Raw genomic sequence first — 21354 nt, 5'->3', positions numbered from 1 at the left:
GATTGTGACTAAATTTGCAAAACACAGGAGATAAATAGCAAGCAACAATTCAAGGAAAGGGAGTGAGAAAATAGCCATGGCAGTCGTTGGGTGGTGACCCGAGCCGAGAAAGATGGTCGCCCTTGCGGAGTAGGGCTGGCCAAAAATCAAAGGTGCACCCGTAGATGATCCAGAAGCAATAGCGAACGGAGACAGCGAGCAGATTCCGATACCGGGGAGCCATGGCGGTTGGGGCGTCAGTCTAGCCGAGAATGAAAACAACAAAATTTTAATGTATTCTTGTTTGGACAAATTCACAAACATCGTCAAGGCGCAATGATGAGCAAAGTGACTTCTTCGTTGGAACGACTAACGTAAGATTTAGCGATTACATGGTAGAGATTGATGGTACTGGTCATGGTCGACGGGGAGTTAAGCTTGGTGGAATAGATGGAGTAACGATTGAGGAGTAGAAGAATTGTTGAATTTTTCTTGTGACGGGGAGTTAAGCTTGTTTGGACAAATTCACAAACCACATGATCTACTCACTCTCCTGAGTGCAGAAAGCTGAGAAGATCTAATGGTATGGATCGAAGCTTTGCAGGCTGTGAAGGAAATGTTTCCAAGAATGTCCAACAGTGAGTTAATGGCTCTTATGGAAGATATCCTCATCCTGACAGATAAGTTGAGGCAAAGATTGTTGGATGAAGGCTTGAGTGAAAATGTCATTAAAGAGAGTGAGCAGATCATGAGGAAAGAATATGCAGCTCTGCAGAGTTAATTGATAATGCTGAAGCAGAAGCATTGGCTCCTCATGAACATTGCGACATTTAGAGAGAGAAAGGTAGTGTGTTTCGACGTAGTGATATCAAGATTTGGCTTGGATTTCTAGAAGAAAAATGAGAAAGAAAAAAAGGAAAGCGGGCTACTAAATTTTTGAATATGAATGTTTATGCTGAAGTTCTGACACAAGCCTTTTGAAAGCAGGATGAGGCTTCATGGGCTTTAGTTTAATGGGCTTAACAAAAAAAATGGATTAAAGATTTATTAACAAGCATTTTGGCCCAATGGGCCAATGCTTGCGGGGGCAATTATTTGGGCCAAAATAATTTAATTAGAAGCCCAATTTAATTATTTAATTCGAAGCCCATTTAAATTAAAAGTTAATTAGAAGCCCATCACAAGCAGCGGATTAATTTTTTAAAAAAACCGATCACGAAGCACTGAAGAGGTAGAGATCGTGGCATGAAAAGAAGGGAACGTGGATCATGGGGAAGTGGAGAGAAACGGCACAGGCGCTGGCAAGAAAAAGACATCGGCAAAAATAGGGAAAGACACAACTCAGCTGCACAGACAAATCTGCAAATACTCTCTACTAATTTTCAGTCTTCAAGCATTAATTTTCAAGCTTTTCAGTAGTTGTTCTAGCATTCTAGATCTTCTCGTTTTAGATTTCAGCAAAAAGTTATTATATTTTTCATGTCTTTGATGAATTCTTACTGTTTATTGAAAATATAAACGACGTCAGAGTTTTATTCCTCAAATTACAATAGTTTTCTTCATTTTGGCGTTATAGTTGTTTTAGGAAACTAGAATTAACAGTCGAATTTAGAATTCACGTCGCTTGTTTTAGAAGTTAGATTTTTATCATTTTTACACAAATTGGTGCAACTTCGCACCTGGCACGCTCGCAAATATCAATATTGTGTAAACATAAATATTCTATATTGTTGTATAATGTTATTGCTTGTGTCGCAGGATTTATGGTTTTGTATGGATTTTGTAGTCAGATTATGGTTTATTTAATATTTATTATTGCGTGTTAGTACTTTGTAATGTAGGCGTTTCGAGTAAGAACAATACAATAACTCAATAAATACATCATATATACATGTAAAATATATTTTAATATATTGGTAAAATACGATAAAATGTTGGGATCCTGATATTACTGTTGTCGGAAGACCGAAACTAATAATCATTTTAGTGCTTTTGAATATGTTATTAATCTGTTAAGTATTCAGACTAATGTTCAATATGAAATTTGCAAATCATGAAAAACAAACAAACATCTTGGAAGAAAAAAGGAAGAGCATGAAGGTCGGAGCACTGACACGGTGGCATGTGAATCTAACATGATACCCCATAGATGGGCCCGCTAGGGTTAGACCCAAACCAGAAGATGGAAGGCCCTTCAAGTGCCCAAGTACCCTCCTATAAATACCAGGTTTGAGTGTTCAGTTGATTCATTCAATATAATATTTTTCAGCAGGACCCTTAGATGCTCCCCCTTATATTCTCAGTCTCTGACTTGAGCGTCGGAGGGGCTACGCCGGGACGCCCTCCCGACCCCCTTCTAACGATCTTATTCGTGATTTTAGGCTCAGGGGCGAGAGCTCGACGTGCTGGGCGAGGGTGTGGTTGGGCGAGGAGGGGCGAGAGCGTGCAGGAGTATAGGGCGAGGGGCGAGGGCGCGTCGGGCAAGCGTGTCATGATGGGGGCGAGCGTGTGATGATGGGGGCGAGGCGTCGGGCATGCGTGCGGGGACAGGCAGCACGCCGGGCGAGCGTGGTGCGCGTTGGGGGCGAGCGCAAGGCGAAGGGCGAGCAGGCGAGCGGGCGAGCGTGCAGATTTCTTGGGCGAGACGAGCGTGCGGGCGAGGGCGTGCAGGTGGTGGCGTGGGCGAGCGGCTACATGGGCGAGGGTGAGAGCGCGAGGAGCGAGAGCGCGCTAGGCGACGAAGGGGCGAGAGTGAGGCCCGGGGCAAGGGTGTTGCTTCTGTTGAGGTGACGAGACAGGCGAAGGTGCAAGCAGGGAGGTGTGAGCGTGATGGTGTACGAGCGCTCGGCGAGGGTGAAGCGTGCGTGGGGTGAGCACTCGGGGCGAAGGGGCGCGGAGGTTGTGCGAAGACAGGCGGGAGCGGCGGGGGCGAGGCTGAGCGTGGGAGAAGAAAGCAAGGGCAGGGCGAGGCGGCAGGGCGAGGATGTGTGGAAGGGCGACGTGGGGCGAGCACACGTGCAAGGCGAGCACAAGAAGGGAGAAATATGGAGGGGAAGAGAAGTAAATCATGCGTGAGAAAAATGAGAATAAAGGGTGGAAGGATCTCTATTTTTAGGGGAGGCCTAGATCAGGTCTGGCTCTTCAAATGAATATTTTTATTTAATTTGTTTCCAAATTCTTGGAGACTGACGAGCAGCAGGAAGAAAAATGCCTAACTCAGATGTTGTAAACGGAGTACAACGCAATAATCGAACTTTGAACATGCGATTCAGTTCGACTCGGGAGGGGGAGACTGGTGATACCCCATAGATGGGCCCGCTAGGGTTAGGCCCAAACCAGAAGACGGAAGGCCCGTCAAGGGCCTATATATCATCCTATAAATACCAGGTTTGAGTGTTCAGTTGATTCATTCAATATATTATTTTTTAGCAGCACCCTTAGCTGCTCTCCCTTATATCCTCAGTCTCTGACTTGAGTGTCGGAGGGGCTACGCCGGGACACCCTCCCGACCCCCTTCTAACGATCTTATTCGTGATTTCAGGCTCAGGGTAATTTCGAACCTGCGTCTGGACTAGTGACACTTGCTGGAAGCAGACCCTAAAATTTCCCGTGAGTATCATAACTCATTGTCCCAATTTGTGTGATTGTGACGGCTGAAAGTTTCTGCACTTGGTTTACACATTTATATAAAGATTTATCGTTTTGCGATTTTTACTTTAATTTGAATATAAAATTATATACTTATTTATTTATTATATTTTATTAATATATTAAATTTTTACATTAGGTGTGCATATGATTTATTTATTGAGTTGTAACTTTATTAATATATAATAATTAATATTATAATATAAATAAAGTGAAAATATAATTTATTTTCTTATTAATATTTTTTGAATATATAATTTATTAGTTAATAATTTTAATACAAAATATAAAATACTTATTTATTATAATATAATTTTAAATTTTTTTTTTACAATTTTAATCCATAAAGAAATCTTGAAAAAACAAAACTGTGTATTTAGCTGAATTTAATAACAAAAATTGGAACTAAATATAATCTATCTATACTATATATTAAGTTTGGGCCTAATAGAGATAAAATGAGACACCAAATTTTCTTTCTAACTTTGTCTTTATGTTAGATCAATATTATAATTTTAATTTTCTTTTTTTATTTCAACTAACACTTTTTCTTATTTTCTTAAATTTTCATCAATTCAAATAGCACTTTTGTCCATCAATAATTTATCAAATTTCACTTTAGTCTCACAGTAATTATAAAAAAAAAATGTGCACAAACGAACCGCGTGTGCAGAGTAACTAGCTTAAATTTACTTTTCAGCTCGATCGTGTATATCAAGCGAGCCTAGTGAGGCCTCTGTCTCAGGCCCAACGTTTTGGAAGGGCCTAAAAAATCTTTTAGCTGACTTTTTATTCATCAGGCCCAATATTTTAAGTTTAATTATTGAGTAGGGCTTTAAATTTTTAAAACCAATCCCAAAATCTTGCGAAGGTGCTCACACCTAATTTTTCCCTCAGCTATTCTGTGGTTGTTGCATATATTTTAATTATACAATCTTTTGATAATAAAATAATTTTTTATTTAATGAAATTTCCGATTGAATAGTAAAGTAAATATTATGTTTCTTGATTCGATAAAAATAGCAAAATGTTGTCGGGTAATAATTTTTCAATTATCGAAATAAGATTTAGTTACATACTTATTTAGTTAATTAGATGAGAATAATCAATAAGATTTTAAAATATCGAAATTCTAAAGATTATATTAAGATAATATATGGTTTAAACAATTTAACCATTAAAATTTTATTTTTATAAATATTCATATTTTCCTTCTAATAATTATATAAAATATTAATTTTTCTACGACACACACATATATATCATATATTTATCTTATATATTTAAATATATCTATTTGTTTAGTAATGTACTACAATAAAATCAAGAGTGAGTATCTTGTGAGACGGTCTCACGAATCTCTATCTGTGAGACGGGTCAACCCTGCTGATATTTACAATAAAAAGTAATACTCTTACCATAAAAAGTAATATTTTTTCATGGATGACCCAAATAAGATATATGTCTCATAAAATACGACCCGTGAGACCGTCTCACACAAGTTTTTGCCTCAAATCAATATCTAAAATGTCAAAGTCTTACATATAAAACTAATATGCATGTTGATAGCACGATTCATGTCTTTTAATATTATATATAAAAAAATTTGCTGCAAGAATAATAAGACATAGTATTTAAGTGATTATTTAGAACATTTTATCATATTTGATTGTGTTATATGTATTTTGAACATTATATGTTATTTGGTATTTTAGTTTGTATCATACATTTTCTGTTTTGTTTTTTCAAATATGTTATGAAATATTATTCGTGTATAACTGATCCCAAATTCTTTAAATTCAGCTTAGGCCTAAAAATTACCGCTCTGGATAAGTCATTTACGATAGTTCATGCATAATTTATGTAGTCTACTTACCATTAATTTACTTGTACAAAAGGAAGATGAACACCAATTTGAAATTGTGAATCCATGGCTTGTTGAGATTGTACAAGGTTCAAGAAAAAGACCCATTGAGGGTTGGGGTGCATTGTACCCGACCAAAGCCTAGCAATTTCGTTTATCAACCTTTATCAATTAAACAATCTCATACAAGTTATAAATATTTCATTTAACACAAAAACTCTTGTGAGACGGTCTCATGGATCAATTTCGTGGGTCGAATATCTTATTTAGGTCATCCATAAAAAAGTATTACTTTTTATGCTAAGAGTATTACTTTTTATTGTGAATATTGGTATGATTAACTCGTCTCATAGATAAAGATTCGTAAGACCGTCTCACAAGATACTTACTATTCATTTAAAGATAACATTAAAAATTAACAAGAGTGATGAAACTAAACAACACAAACACGTACAAGTGGTTACATTTAATCTAGTCAATTATTTTTCATAAGACTAAATAAATTCAAATCAAAAAATTATTAAACTTAGTAGCTTCACAAATTAGAGGGGTCAAAAAATCACGGATTTGATATCTAATTCATTGACACATAATGTTATTTATGAACATTGAAAAGCTTGTAAATTTTTTGGTTAAGATAAGACAATTTATTTATTACAATAATATGTTATTATTATCATTTAAATTTAATTAATTAAAGATAGGAATTGTATTATTATGTGAACATTAAATTTTTTTTGATAATTTTGCTGACATTATTACAAATTATTATTGAAATAAGTGTATTTATTGAATAAAAGCATAATACATTAAATTTAATTTTCAGATGCATTGTATTTACATTTTAATTATTTTCTATGTTCCAACTTTTCATTTATTTTTGTTAAAGCTTTAATTACAATATTTTATTGTTAGTTCAAACTTCAAATGCTAGAGGAGTTCAAATCAATGCTCATAAAATACTTTTTACTCCTATAATTTAATTAAATTAAATAATCTTAAATGTTTCATAAATTACACATACATCAATATTTCTACTAGACTTATGTAATAATTGCTGTCTAAAATGCGAATATTTGATACGGAAAATTTTACTTTATTATAATAATTATATTTTATGAATGAATTATGTTATAAATAAATATATATACTCTTTTATATCCATAAATATATAAAAATATGTGTGTGTGTGTGTAGAATCACTTGAGCTAGCTAGTATAATGCATTTTCAAAAGTATGATGTCCTATTGGTCTGGGTCAAAACCTATTTGGCACGTGGCCGATAGCATGTCTATGTATTAAATTGTTTTAGTTGCTATTTTTTTGAAAAAGAAAAAAGTGTAATAGTAAATTTTGATCATTTTAAAAAGTGAGATTGATATGTACATAATTTTTAAAGAAAATTCCACACATGTGATAAATTTCATTACTTGGTAATATTGATAAATAATAATAAAAAAAAAAGCATGGTAACTTTGCTATTTAATAAAAAAGAACTCCACCTTTCCGCGACACTTTTGCCTTCGAAAGCAAGAAAATTTAACGGCGACAGAGTGTGAATAAATAGAATGTACCTAGCAAGCTAGTCGACATCGACCTATGTATCAAGGCAATTTTTTTCTTTTTATTTAAATCGATGGGATGCGTACGAAAATTTTGCACAAGGAAACTTATTTTGGAAAATATTTGAAAAAATCCATATACATAAGTTTTATATGTTTCTCATCCATCGTGCTCATATATTTGCTCATCGCTGAAATGACACTAATGTATTGAGTGTACAATTTTGATTTGTTTCATTGCATCCAATAGGTGAGTGTCACCTCATCGATGAGCACGATGGACGAGTACAATGAATGCATATCATATCAAAATTGTATATATATAATTAATACCATATAAATATATAAGCCCTCTACTATTGGCTGAAGCCCAGCCCAGAGCAAAAACACACCTATGATACTTAGTTCCTTGGGCCAAAACCACAACTCCTTGAGAATCCCACGCACCCACACCCACACCCACACCAAAAAGAGTGTATGTAATACCCCGGGGTCCCAATTGTATAATTAAGTTTTTGAATTGTGATTAAGGTTAAGAAAATAAGTTATTGGGGAAAGTCCACGTAAATCATAAAATTCGTCATGTTAAATCATTAAGAATTTGATTGCGAATTTAAGCGGAAGCGTACCTGAAACTATAATCATGGATTCATTAGAACGTATTTTGTTCTTCCAGATCTACTCGCTCTTTTCCTTAACATAATTCTTTACTTTTCTCTTATGAACTCTTTTCTTGATGGGGTACATGATAGGTAACATAATTACTCGCGATCTAGGGACCACAACCCATATATAAATAATTTCTATCATTATCTTTTGATATTTCTGTTTTTAACCCATAAAAAAACAGAAATCTATACTTTCGTCTCTACACATTAAAGGCTCATAACTTACTAGATACATTAAAGCCCGATAACTTATTAGGGTTAACTTAACTGACAACCCACAATACATAATTATTAATATAAGTCCATATAAATAAAATTGATCCAACAATTTCCAATTTGGGCTCTATGTGTAACCTTATAATTATGTATCCAACAATCTTCAATTTGAGTTATATGTGTAACCTTATAATTATTTTTGTGAAAATAACCTTATGAGCTAAAAAATGTTGTCATTATGTGATATATCTATAACCAATCCAGTCCACTAATCATATCACATAGGATCAAATCATTCTTTGGTACACTCAAAGTAACTAGACCCATCAATGGTCACATATGCAAACACAACTAAATGCATTGATTATGAAATTGATGTGTAGCATGGAAATTTCATGCAGTTATCATAACATGCATATTTATAATTGGTCCTCCGTAAACTTTATTGAGATCAAACTTTAAACTAGAAACAAAGTGTCACTTAACTTGAAATTAATTTATGGAGAAAATAGATTTATATAATTGTAACTAAAAATGTTTATAGCTGAAAAATATTTAAAATAATAAACTCCCACTAGAACTGAATTTCCTCAATTTACATAACACACATACGAATGTGCTCAAACTGTTTGGGTGGTAGTCCCTTAGTAAGCGGATCCGCAACCATAGATTTTGTACCAATATGCTCAATAGACAACTTGCCACTCTGAATTCTTTCTTTAACAACCAAGAACTTGATATCGATAAGTTTTGACTTCGTCGAGCTCTTATTTTTCTTGATCTCAAGCTGATTCGACCTCCAATATATGAGCATGTAATCTTTTGTTCTCTGTAAGTAATGTAAAACTCTTTTGACTTCTTTCTAATGTTCCACTCCTAGATTACTTAAATATCGCCCCAACATTCCTGTCACGTACTGCAGATGCATTGGGAATCTTCTACATTTGTTTTTCCTCAAAATTATACTTGGGCATTGTTTGAGACCAAATTTGTCTTTCTTAGCCACACGGATATCCGTTAGTTTACAATATTGTATCATATATAACTTGAGAGCTTTCTTGATATAATCTTTCTGATATAATCCAAGAATACCTCTTGAATGATCCCAATTTATCTGGATAACTAGTACAAAAGATGCATCACCAAGATTTTTAGTCTCAAAATTCTTAGTTAGAAATTTCTTAAGGTCATGCAACAACTCTATATAGTCGCTAACGAGCAGAATGTCATCAACATATAAAAGAAGAAAAATATGCTTACTCTCACTGAACTTATAGTATACACAATAATTGACCAAATTCATCTCAATATCATTGTTTGAGGCTCGGTTATTAAAATTATAATTAATCATCGAACAATATTAATTTTCTTTAAATCTGCAGCAAAAAAATGGTTTAAAATGGACATCAAGGCCTGAAAAAAATTTCAGCATGACATTCCAATAAATAGGACAGACAAAAAATTTAAAATATCTGTAAAGAGAAAATGACTCAAGAACGATGTTGTGGTATTCATAAACAATCACACACAAGTGCCGACCATACACAATTCAACCAATCACATGCAGTAATTCAAATATAGTCGACAAAGCTCACAACAACATAAAATAACTCTCAATCCACCATAACAACTAAAGAACATCAAACAAATACACGATGCATCTCTCTAGTTAATAAACTCTTACATAAAACTGACACGACTCCATATAATATAAATGGACTAACTGGAAGACTTCAACTCTGACAACCGAGTAATCATATCTAACTCATGAGCTCCACGGCCAGAACCTCCGCCTGGTGCTACAAAACTACTCGGGTGACCTACCATGGTGCCCAACAACAACCACAGTAGCCCCTCAGTATAAAATACTAAGGTTAGGATTTTGGTAAGAAAAAATTCAACAATAACAACTATAAACATAAATCATGCATAAACATGTAAAAGCATGAAATATGTAATGCATGAAAAAGACTCAATAACAACAGAAGAATAGGAGCCAATAAATGGTACGATAACAATATGAGTAATGCTCGAACATTAACACACAAGGAGCTACATCGTCATGAAACTAAACCGTCCTACCAAGTATGCAGGGTATGCCTTGTTGTGCCCAATAAACACCCACGAATTGGCCTCCATATAGCTATACGATAACAATATAACAGGAAGACACGATAACGAACAATGTATGATGTCAATATTTCAAGTGAATATGACACAAAAAATTCATCAAGAAACAGATAATCATAATTTTGGTATCAGGGATAACTCGACTCGTAACCGCTAGCTGATTCGAAATAATGACGTTTGCCAGGAATACAATATAACAAGAGGAACGAGTCACGAGAATGATAGAGCTCAACATGAATGCCATAATATCATATCCTAAACTAAATGCCAAACATATAATCAACGAGGCATTTAACAAATCATACAAACCACATAATCACATTAACACATCTAACAATACATAACTATGTTTAAAACATAGTTTATACGTTACCGTCGTATGTTACCGAACTGTAACTTACCTAAACCAATTTTGAACAACTCACAAGCTCAAATTTGATCTCTTCAGCCTAACAAAAAGATAATGTGCGAACGATTCCACAATTCGTCAACAAAACTAAAATAATCCAACTCAACCAAATACTTATCCAAAATATACTTATCATACATGCCTGAAATCATAACTCAAATTCTCATATTTCAACAGAAAACATTAAGGTAATATTCGATCATTTCGACATGCTCATATACCCAAAAACATAAACTAAGTGCAGTTGGTTCTGTCACAGTTTGAATATTTGACACTTAATAACATAAAATTCATATCTAAATCATTATTGACTCAAATCAATATCCGTCAATTGAAAATAAAAGAAAACTCAAATATCTAAGTTTTTTTTAGTTGAAAACATATTCAAGCTCTAAATTTTTGTGCCCATAATTTATTAGAACACACTATATCATCCCAAATCAAGGACATAAATATGTAACATAGCATTTCCGGGTAAAAATGTATAATTATCTTGATTTTTAATGCAATTAAATGATTTTTAAGATAACGATAGATCTTCAACTTTTATTGGAACCAAAATTCCAGAATCCTAGTGCACACAGCTCATATTCCCAAAATAAATTAGGTTTTCATCCCAAATCAAATACATAATACATTTTAGACATATTTTGGTAGAAAATTCATATCAAATCCATAATGGATTGAAATTCGATTATTCTAGTTACAAAATAAATCCATCACAGAGTGCTACAAGTTTTATTTAGATCATAACTACATATTCTCATTGTACAAATTGGAGCAACATGAAGAACAACTCACTTAACTGAATCTCGGCAAAGGCTTGGATCGATCTGTTCCGAAGGAAAAAAATAGCTGAACGCGACTTCGAATAACAGTTTGAGTCAGAGATACAAACTAGAGTTCAATTACCAGCTAAATAAGGTCTGAAAATGAAGAAAACACACAAAAAAGCATATGGAGTTCATGGCAAGAGATCACCAGAAAATCGCTAATACATGGCTTGAGTTTCGCAACTTCAATCTAGCTGAATGTTTGCTCTAAAATTTTGGTTTATAGTTAAAATCGAAGCTTAGGATGTGAGGAAAAAAATCCTTCAAGAAATGAAAAATTCCAATATCGGACGAAGAAGTTATGACTGATCTACGGTGGCTGCTCAAGATGGTGACGGGAACAAAGGAAGAGCTTGGATTGTTTTCTTTTCTTCTTTCTTTCTCCTTCTTTTATCTATAAATGGTAAGTGTATGTGTGTGTATTGTATTATATATATGCATTTTAATATTACTTAGTTATTAAAATAATAAAACGAGCTCATCTATTTTGAATTTATTTTTCTATCGTGTGTTATTAAAAATTTCGGATGTATTTTATATTGTATTAAATCTTCAATATTTAAAATACATATTTTAAACATACTTTTTGAATTTATTTGGAAAATTAATTATTTTAATTAATGAACTATATAATTTCTCTAATTATGCCAAATTAGCAGATAATTAATTTACAAGGCCTTACAATTGTTGAGATGTCTGCTTGAGCCAATAGATATATTTATTTAATTTGTAAATCATATTATTTGTGTATTTAGACATAAAATTTTTTGGTTGCATCATATAAATCATTTCATAATGTCACCATTTAAAAACACAGTCTTTGCATCCATCTGATGAAGCTCAAGATCGAAATGTGCTATGAAAGCTATTATTATCCTTAAAGAGTCTTAAGAATAAATTGGAGAGAAAGTCTCTTTATAATCAATGCATTTTTTCTACGTAAAGTCTTTAGCGATGAGCCTTATATATTTCCACATTGCCTTTCGAATCCATCTTGTTTTTAAATATCAGTTTACAACCAATGGGCTAAACACATTTAAGCAATATGACAAGATTTCATACATCATTGTCTTTCATGGACTTTGTCTCCCTCACTCGTGGCATCATTCCACTTTTGAGAGTTAGAACTTTCCATGGCTTGATGGAAGTTGATAGGATCATCCTCAATCATTCCAATGTCTACCTCATGTTCTTGAAGAAATATAATTTAATTATCTGTCATTGCATTTCTCCTCTCTCTAGTGGATCTCCTTAATTGAATAAGTTCTAAAGGTGATTGAGCTTGCTTGTCTAGAAGGAGAGGATCTATATTATTTTCTTCTTATATTGTGTCTTGGTCAAAGTGAGGAAATGAATGTGATCCTGATCAATATCCAAGACACATGTGGGAATATTTACATATTCATCTTCAAAGACAATATTCCTTATTTTATCTCCCCCGGAAAACTCAACATTATAAAGAATCAGGCATTTCCTGACTCAAAAAATTGATTTACTTGTGGGATCATAAAACTTGTACCTCATAGATCTTTGTATCCAATAAAATAGCAACTGACCGTTCTCGAGTCCATTTTCACATGCAAATGCTTAAGATTAGGCTTTTTGCCTGTTCAAAGTTCATAAGGGGTTTTGGTCGCTGCCTTAGTTGGAACCATGTTAAAGATATATGTTGTGGTCTTTAGTGCTTCTCCCAAGAGTGATTATGGTAAGGTGGAATGATTAATCATACTCCTCATCATGTCCTTAAATGTTCTGTTTCATCTTTCAGCAACACCATTCATAGTGGACGAACCCGACATAATGTACTTTGGGACGATAGCACATAGCTCTAGGAATCTAGCAAAAGGTCATGGATTTTGTTTACTTGAACCGTCATATCTACCATAGTATTCATCACTACGGTCAGATATGACGTTTTTAATCCTTAAACCAAGTTGATTTTCAACTTCAGCTTTTTAATTTTTGAACACATCCAATGACTGTGTCTTTTCATGAATGAGATAAATGAAGCCATATCTTGAAAAATCGTCTGTGAACATTAAAAAACACTGTTGACCATTCCAGGAAGCCGAAGGAAATGGACCACAAATATCACTATGTATAAGTTCTAAGACAACTGAACATCTGTTAGCTTCAAATATCCTTTTATTGGTCTGTTTTCCCTTTATACAATTTACACACTTATTAAAATTTGTGTAATATAAAGGTTCGAGAATTTCGTCCTACACAAGTCTCCTTATTATCTTTTCAGAGATATGACCCGATCTTTTGTGTCATAACACAACTGAATTCTCACTGGTTAATTTTGTTTTAATGCCTATACTTGTTTGCATGGATTCATTAAATGAAGCAATAACATCCAAAGAATAAAGATTATTGTATGATAATAAAGAACTAGAACAAACCAATTTTGAATCAAGAAATAAACTGAATATTCATTTTCGAATGAACAAGAATTACCGAATTTGTCCAATACAAAAATGGAAACCAAATTCTGTCTAAAAGACGGTACAATAAATGTTTCATAAATATCTAAATATATTATAGTATTTAACAATACTCTAAAATTTTTTATTACTTCAACTTCAACTTTGTTGTCGTCACCAACAAAGATGAATCTTTCAGCATCACTTAGTTTTTAGCAATCCAGGCAACTCTACATAGACACACTAATGTGAATTGTTGTATCAGAATCTATTCACCACTTGTGTCTAAGCATTAAAGTTAAATTAATCTAAAACAAATCATATTCAGAAGCATACATTTCTTAACACGCCCAACGTGATGATTTGTGCATTTTTCTTTATATGCCCATCACTGCCATAAAGTGCATTTTTCTTTATATGCCCATCACTGCCATAAAATAAACAACCAGCACTTCGAGAATCATTAGGTTTCTTTTTTTTCTTCGGAGGTTGTATATCTGCAGCTTCCTTATCCTTTCTTTTCTTTCCTTTATCTTTCGATGTAGAGTCATAATGTGCACTTTCAGTCTTATCTTGCTTCAATCTTTCTTCTTTCTGAACACAGTGAGAGATAAGCTCATTCAGAGACCAAGTCTCTTTCTGACATATATAGCTCACCTTGAACTGGTTAACTGAGGATGAAGAGTTATGAAAACCAGATGCATCAGCAAGTCCTCAGAGAGGTCAAGCTTCAGTGCTTTCAACCTTGAAGCAAGATGAGACATTTCTATTATGTACTCTCTTATATTGTCCTTACCCCAATATCTCATTGAAAGGAGTCTTGCCAAGAGTTTACCAATTTCAGACTTTTTCGTTCTTAGCAAACCTCTTTCGAGGTCCTGAAAGAAAGCCTTAGTCATAACAATGTCACTAGACATTGTGCCTCTGAGTGTTTCTAAAATGACCTCTGCATAATCATCATACACATGCGATTGTACCTCTCCCACCTTTCAAACTCAGTCTTTTCATCATAGGTACTCTTATCCGAAATGGAGAGGGAGGGGGGTGGTCAACCCTTATCACAAGGTCCAAATTCTTGGCCCTGAGAACTATTAATAAATTCTCTTGCTACGATTTAAAATTGGAGCCATTTTTCATATGAATAGAATTGATGTTGGAGTGAATATTCGCAGAAGTCAAGTATGAATAGAGAAGAAAAAACAAATATACATGCTTAACCAAATATCCAAATAAAATAATCAATAAATTCAAATAATGCAAATCACATAAACCGGATACCGATCACTCCATTAATATTTTATCTTTGGACAAAAGATTAATTTGTAAATGATATCTTGGCACATCAGTCAAATACTCATAGTATCTATCATGTCAAATAACAACCTTCTTTTGGGCCGATTTATCATTCACATGAAAAATCGAACAACTATCATATGTTTACCACTACAAGTACACATGTAATTATATTAAATATTAACCTTCTTTTGGATCGACCAATATTCATATAAATCACATATAACAAAAATAATTTCGTATTTCAAAACAAAATTAATCTCCATAAAAAATGTTGCTTTGGCGATATTTTTTTCAATCAATCTATTTTAAAATACATATAAGATTATCATTATTTAAATAATTGAAAATTTAACTTTAAACCTGAATAGTAAAAAAATTCTTCGAAAAATTCTGTATGGCGCAGGCGAGGGCTCCTCAAAATCACGCCCCTGCACGCCTAGGCCTGTCCAAGACAGTCCTCGGCTCATGGGTGCGCCCGCTGCGTGTTGGTCTCTGCTCGGGCAGATTTAGGCGCAAGGGCACGCTTAAATGGGCGCCACCACGTGCTTGCGCTTGTAGTTTCGAATTCTAGAGATTTTTTTATATATATATATAAAAAAAACCGAACCGTAATTCGAAACTATCATCCCGAATCCATGAAAAATTTGTTTTCGACCAAAATATTTTTCAGATATGAAGCCATATAAAAAAAATCCAACAAAATTTTTTTTCCCAGATGTGGAAGCAAATAATATCTAAAACTTTAAACAAATATCAATGATTCAAGCATGATTAACTTTGATGCCACTTGTTGGAAAAATCCACATAATAAATCATGCTAAATCATTAAAAATTTGATTGAAAACTTAAGTGGAAGCGTACCTAAAGTCATAATCCTGAATTTTTTAGAACATTTCTTGATCTTCCAGATCTACGTGCTTTTTTCCTTAAGAGAATTCTTTAGTTTTCTCTTCTGAATAATTTTCTTACTGGGGGAGAATAGGGAACGTGATTACTCACAATCTGGGACCTATGACCCATATATAGATAATGTCTATTATTATATTCTGATATCTCTGTTTTTGTTCATCATAAAAATAGAAATTAAACTTTCGTCTCTACACATTAAAGAGTCAAAAACATTTTAAATACATTAAAGCCCCAATAACCAAAAATATTAGTTGATCAATTTATTTTGAGCTTAGCTTAGTCGACATCCCACAATACATAATTATTCGCGTATAAGCCCATATAAATAAAATTGATCCAACACAAGTCACTATGAGGTGTTTATAGTGCAGCCCCTACGCCTCAGAAAACTCCTATAGAGTGTGCAGAAATTTGAACAGATTTCCTAAGGTGATCAACACAAAACATGTCATCTCCTGAGGCGATACAACCATCGATTGAGATCCAAACGTACGCATATGTTCGAAAAGTTTCTCAACTTGATCAATAGGCATCTGATGTTCTTATAATGTACTGGACTTTAAAAAGTGAATATATTTCTCTTTGCACAAGTTCAGTTTCAATTGAGGACTACTGTTAGTGGGGTTGCTATCATTACTGCTGAAACCGAGTCCAATTTTGTCTCCTGAATGCTTCTGCAGCTCCTGCACTTTCTCAAGACTCACTGATGACTTGTTCCGAATTCTAATGAGTTCAACTAATTTCTTACTATCAGAAATAAAGTGCTCCTTCAATACTATTTCATTTTCAATTTTCATCTTTGCAACTTCTGCCTTAAGACCTAAGACTTCACCTCACTGTTCCTATTTAGGCTCAGTATTGTTGTAACATTCCGAAAATTTGAAGGTCCACGTAAACCTCACGCATGTAAGTTACCAATTTCTTATGTATTTTAATTAAATTATTTTAATGCATTAAACGTATGATTTTAAAATGAATAAGTGTTTTTATTTCATGGTTATTTTAAAGTCTCATGCATTAGGGTTTTAAGTTGCATTTCGCGCTCGAACGAATAACGAAGACCGGGAATAATTAGGAAAAATATATTTATTGAATAATTAATTTTAATTAATTAATATGAAGTGTTTTAAGGGAGAATTTTGAAAAATGGGTATTGGGTGGCAATTTTTACTCGTCGGATCGTATTTTTTATCGGTACACAAATTTTAACAATTTGGATGACTTTTTGAGGGTTCGGGCAATATTTTCAAAAACGTACCTAAACGAAATATTTTTCGAGAGTGTTTTTGGGCTTGATGGGTTTGTTTTAATGATTAATTGGCTCAAAACTCTTTTAATCCACTTAAACATTTAATTAGGGCCCATTAGTAACTTAATTACCATATAAACTAAACCCTAAACCTTTTTTTTAATGATTAGACGTCCACTTCAATTTCCATCAGCCATTCTCATTTGAAAATCATCAGCTCCTCTCCTCCTTTCAGCAGCAAGCTTCGGCCCTTAGGTTTTCTTCAAGAAAACTTCTTCCTCGCCTCTCCGGTTCACGTCCCGCACGTAGATATTCGAGTTTTCAAGCATCTAAACGTCAAGGCACACCGTGTATCTTCTTTTATTCATCATTCATGTTGTATTTATGCTGTTATGCGTGCCATGTATGAAGGTTTTATACATATTGCATGTCAAAATGTTTTTGCATTCGGTTGTTCAAGATTACACATGTTTTTGATCATACTCACGCTTTTCTTGAACTTTTGTGTAAGGGGGCTGCTGCTCTATGTTTTTATGGACCAACATGTCGATATCTATGGTGGATAAGCTTGATAGGGCTTCGGTTCAGGTCTAAGGGAGAGAAGCCGATCGTTTGGGTACTAGGAAACGCATGGCGGTTAGATCGGGTAATGGAAATGGTGCAGCCGAACATGGCTCATTCCGGAGGCTGGTTTGCGACGTGAATCGTCCAGGACAAGGCCTCAGAGTGATCCATAGTCGGATGATAGCGTTACAACGCATGGAGCGAAGCTAGGGTGCAAACTAGGGTAATTGGGGGCTAGATCGGTTGGTTCTTGGTGAAACGAGGGACGCTCGTGCAAGGGGGTGTGAGCTTGGGATTGGTCGGTCTAGGAGGGTCTTAAGGTAGGCTAGGAAGGGTTGGTTCAAGGCTGGTCCAAGTCGGTAGGGCCTAGGATCGTATAATGGCGAGCTTGGTGCGTTAAGGTTCGAGTATGAATGCACTAGAAATTTCCAGCAACCTTTGGGGCGTGGTTCCTAGGTCCTAAGTGGTCTGAAATAAATGGGTTAGAGGCTGGTCATGTAGGTTTGAGTCATGGTTTTAGTTGGGAAAATTTTGGTTAAGTTTTAGGTTGATTCGGGTTAAAATCGGGACCTTGGTCTAAGTTTTAAAACGAATCGACCATGTTTTGAAACGGGCTCGAGTTTACGTCTAAGAAATATTTTTAAATATGTTTTGAGGTGTTTTAAGGAGTTTGGTAAGCTTTGCGTCGAAATTTTGAGGTCCAGGGGTAAAATGGTCATTTAGGGTTTCTGGGGGAAAAATGGTCATTTCGCACCTGGGTCGAGTTTTTAGTCCTGGCAGCGCCCTAAACACGATTTTACATGTTTTTAAACGCTTATGTCATCATGAACATGATTTTCACGTAATTATGAAAAATACGTTGCATGCTTGATTTTAAAGAAAATTTACATATATGCATGATTTTTATAAGTAATGAATATGATGAAATGTTTTGAACGATGATAGTTGATTGTGACTAATACGATGACATGTTAAATATGTAAGGTCAAAGCTCAGTGGATGGGTAATATTGTCGCTGATGTCCATGTCGCCGGGTACTACAGTTATACGTAGATGGATCCATCGCCTAATACGATGATACGAAAGTCACAACTGATGAACGTAATTCAAATTAAGAAAACGAACACGTTTATGTTGATATGAGGTTATATGTTATGAAAATGATTATGATTTGACATGTTATGATTATGCATATGACTTTTAAGTTCATGAAATGTATGTTGATCGCAATATTTTTCACTGTTGCATGTTATGTATATATATTTGCTATTAACGTTACAGGTGTATTGAGTCTTTAGACTCACTAGGTGTGAATGATGCATGCGAGCATGTTGTTGAGGAGGCTGGAGGTGCCGAATTCTGAGTATGCAGAACTGGATTTGCGCACATGACCCGATGAACATATTTTCCGCACATCACGTTTTATGAGTTTAGAGTGGACATGAACATGTCATTATGCTTGGTCTTGACATGTTGTTAGTTATCAGGATTTTTTACTTGATTTATTTCTACGTGCATTTATGTTGGCCGAGTTGGAAAATTTTAAACTACAGTATTTTAATTGTTATTTAATTACGATCATTTTTAAAGGTCGTATTTTTCAGCAATGTCGCATGCATGCATGCATAATTTTAAGAATTTCGAAAATGAACTTGTTGAAACAAATGTTTCAGTAGAATTTTTAAACCAGTAAACGTTTCAATTATTGTCAGTTAGGCTTGCTTGCTTTGATTTCACTTCTCGAATGACTCATAAAGTTTCTTGTACTCTATTACCATGTAATTTAGTGTAGTGATGCGATCATCTCGTGTAAAATCAGTTGAGCTAAAGTCAAATACCTCATCATAGATAGATCTAGCTCAGAATCGGCCATGAGACACTGTACCACATCTTCATCACTCTCACCGGTGGAAAAATCTGACTCAGATGAGTTAATCTCAGAATAAGCCCACCTGGTTTTGTTGCATTCAGCCACCAGTACCTTCTGGTCTCTTTTCTTCCTGAATGACCTCCTTTCATCCTTGGACTTCTTCTCCTTATCATGAGATCGGCTTTCTTTGTCAGTTGACTGTTTCTCATCCTTCTTCGATTTAGGGCAGTTGGCTATGAAGTGCACAACTTCCTCACAATTGAAGCGTGAATTGTCCTCATCAGTTGACTCTTTCTTGTGTTGATTTCATCTGCTTGGACTTTGGAAATTACACTGGTTCTTCCTAAAAAATTACCAAATTTCTTTACAAATAGTGATATCGCATCATTACTCGACTGCTAAGTTGACTTTCATTTCGAGACAAATAGATCGTGCAGTTCAAGCTTTTTTAAGTCATTCGATTCTTGCATAGCCATTTTTTTGACATCTCATTCTCTGGAGAGTGCTCTCATCACTTTTAATGCTATTTTTTGATGGCAATATTCTTTGCTAAGAGTAGTCAGTTCAATAATGATGCTGCTCACTCTTTAATCGATGTCTGACGTAGATTCTCTAGCCTTCATCTTGATACCGTCAAACTTTTGAATAACAGCAGACATTTCGTTCTTTTTTTAATCGTTGCCTTTGCATAGTTGTATCAATTTCTCCCATATGTTGTTGGCAGTAGAACACATCTTAAACTTGCTTTTAAAATCTTCATCGGGCCATTTGTGATGACAAACCACATGTCATCATTTTGAGTAGCTAAGTGAGCCAGCATTCTAATTTTTCAATTATCAAAATCTTCCTTAGATAACATCAGGATTTTGCTAAATGAGGCCATTTGAATTACTAATGTTCATAGACCACTTGTTATAATCAGAGATAAATTTAGATGGGGTGAATAAACTTTTTCTCGATAATTTACAAATATTTTGGTTGGGTAAGACCCAACACCATTGAATTTTTTTCAGTTGTGTTTTCAGTAAGTCAACAGTTAAAACTATGAGGAAGTAGACTGAATGAAACTGTTTGAACAAAACGGCTTATCGAAAAGCAGTTGGGCTATCAAATGAAGGTAAACTGAAAAGTAAACAAGTTTGTTCCTGGATGTTCAGAGAGTTCAACACTCTTACGTCACTCATTCTTTAATGGAAGGATGATACTAAAAGACTTTGGTAATTACAGACAATTTGAAATCACCCACTTCAGTAATATTTAAACACTGTCTGATTGAACTCTTATTAAACTTAAATTTTAACCAAAATGAGCAGTAAGACTTCTTACTCTCAATTACAAAGATTTCACACAGAGATTCTAAACACAATTTGATCCTTAATTGATCAGATAATAACTTATCGGCGTGTGCTTGCTCAGTTTGGCTCGCAGAAAGCTTTTTCAAGGAGATACAAGAGATCAAATAATTCAAATTTCAGAGAGTTGGGAGAGCTTTAAAAGCTTGTCAAACTGGTCTATTTATAATCTTCATCTGCAACGATCATCTTTTTAATTCGCATATCATTTTCCAAATGCAATTGTCGTTGTTGCCATGTCATCGTCCCTTCTGACATATTCTGGTAGTGAGCATGGATTTTTACATTATGTTGGGAATCAGTGATTGTTGGTACGGAAACTTTATTCGATATTTTAGTTGGACTCTGATTCTTAATAACTGAGAATGCTAATATTTTT

The sequence above is a fragment of the Primulina huaijiensis genome, chromosome 2 (genome assembly GCF_012295235.1).
Source record: "Primulina huaijiensis isolate GDHJ02 chromosome 2, ASM1229523v2, whole genome shotgun sequence".
NCBI classification, from domain to species: domain Eukaryota; kingdom Viridiplantae; phylum Streptophyta; class Magnoliopsida; order Lamiales; family Gesneriaceae; genus Primulina; species Primulina huaijiensis.
This window is presented reverse-complemented; position numbering follows the sequence as displayed.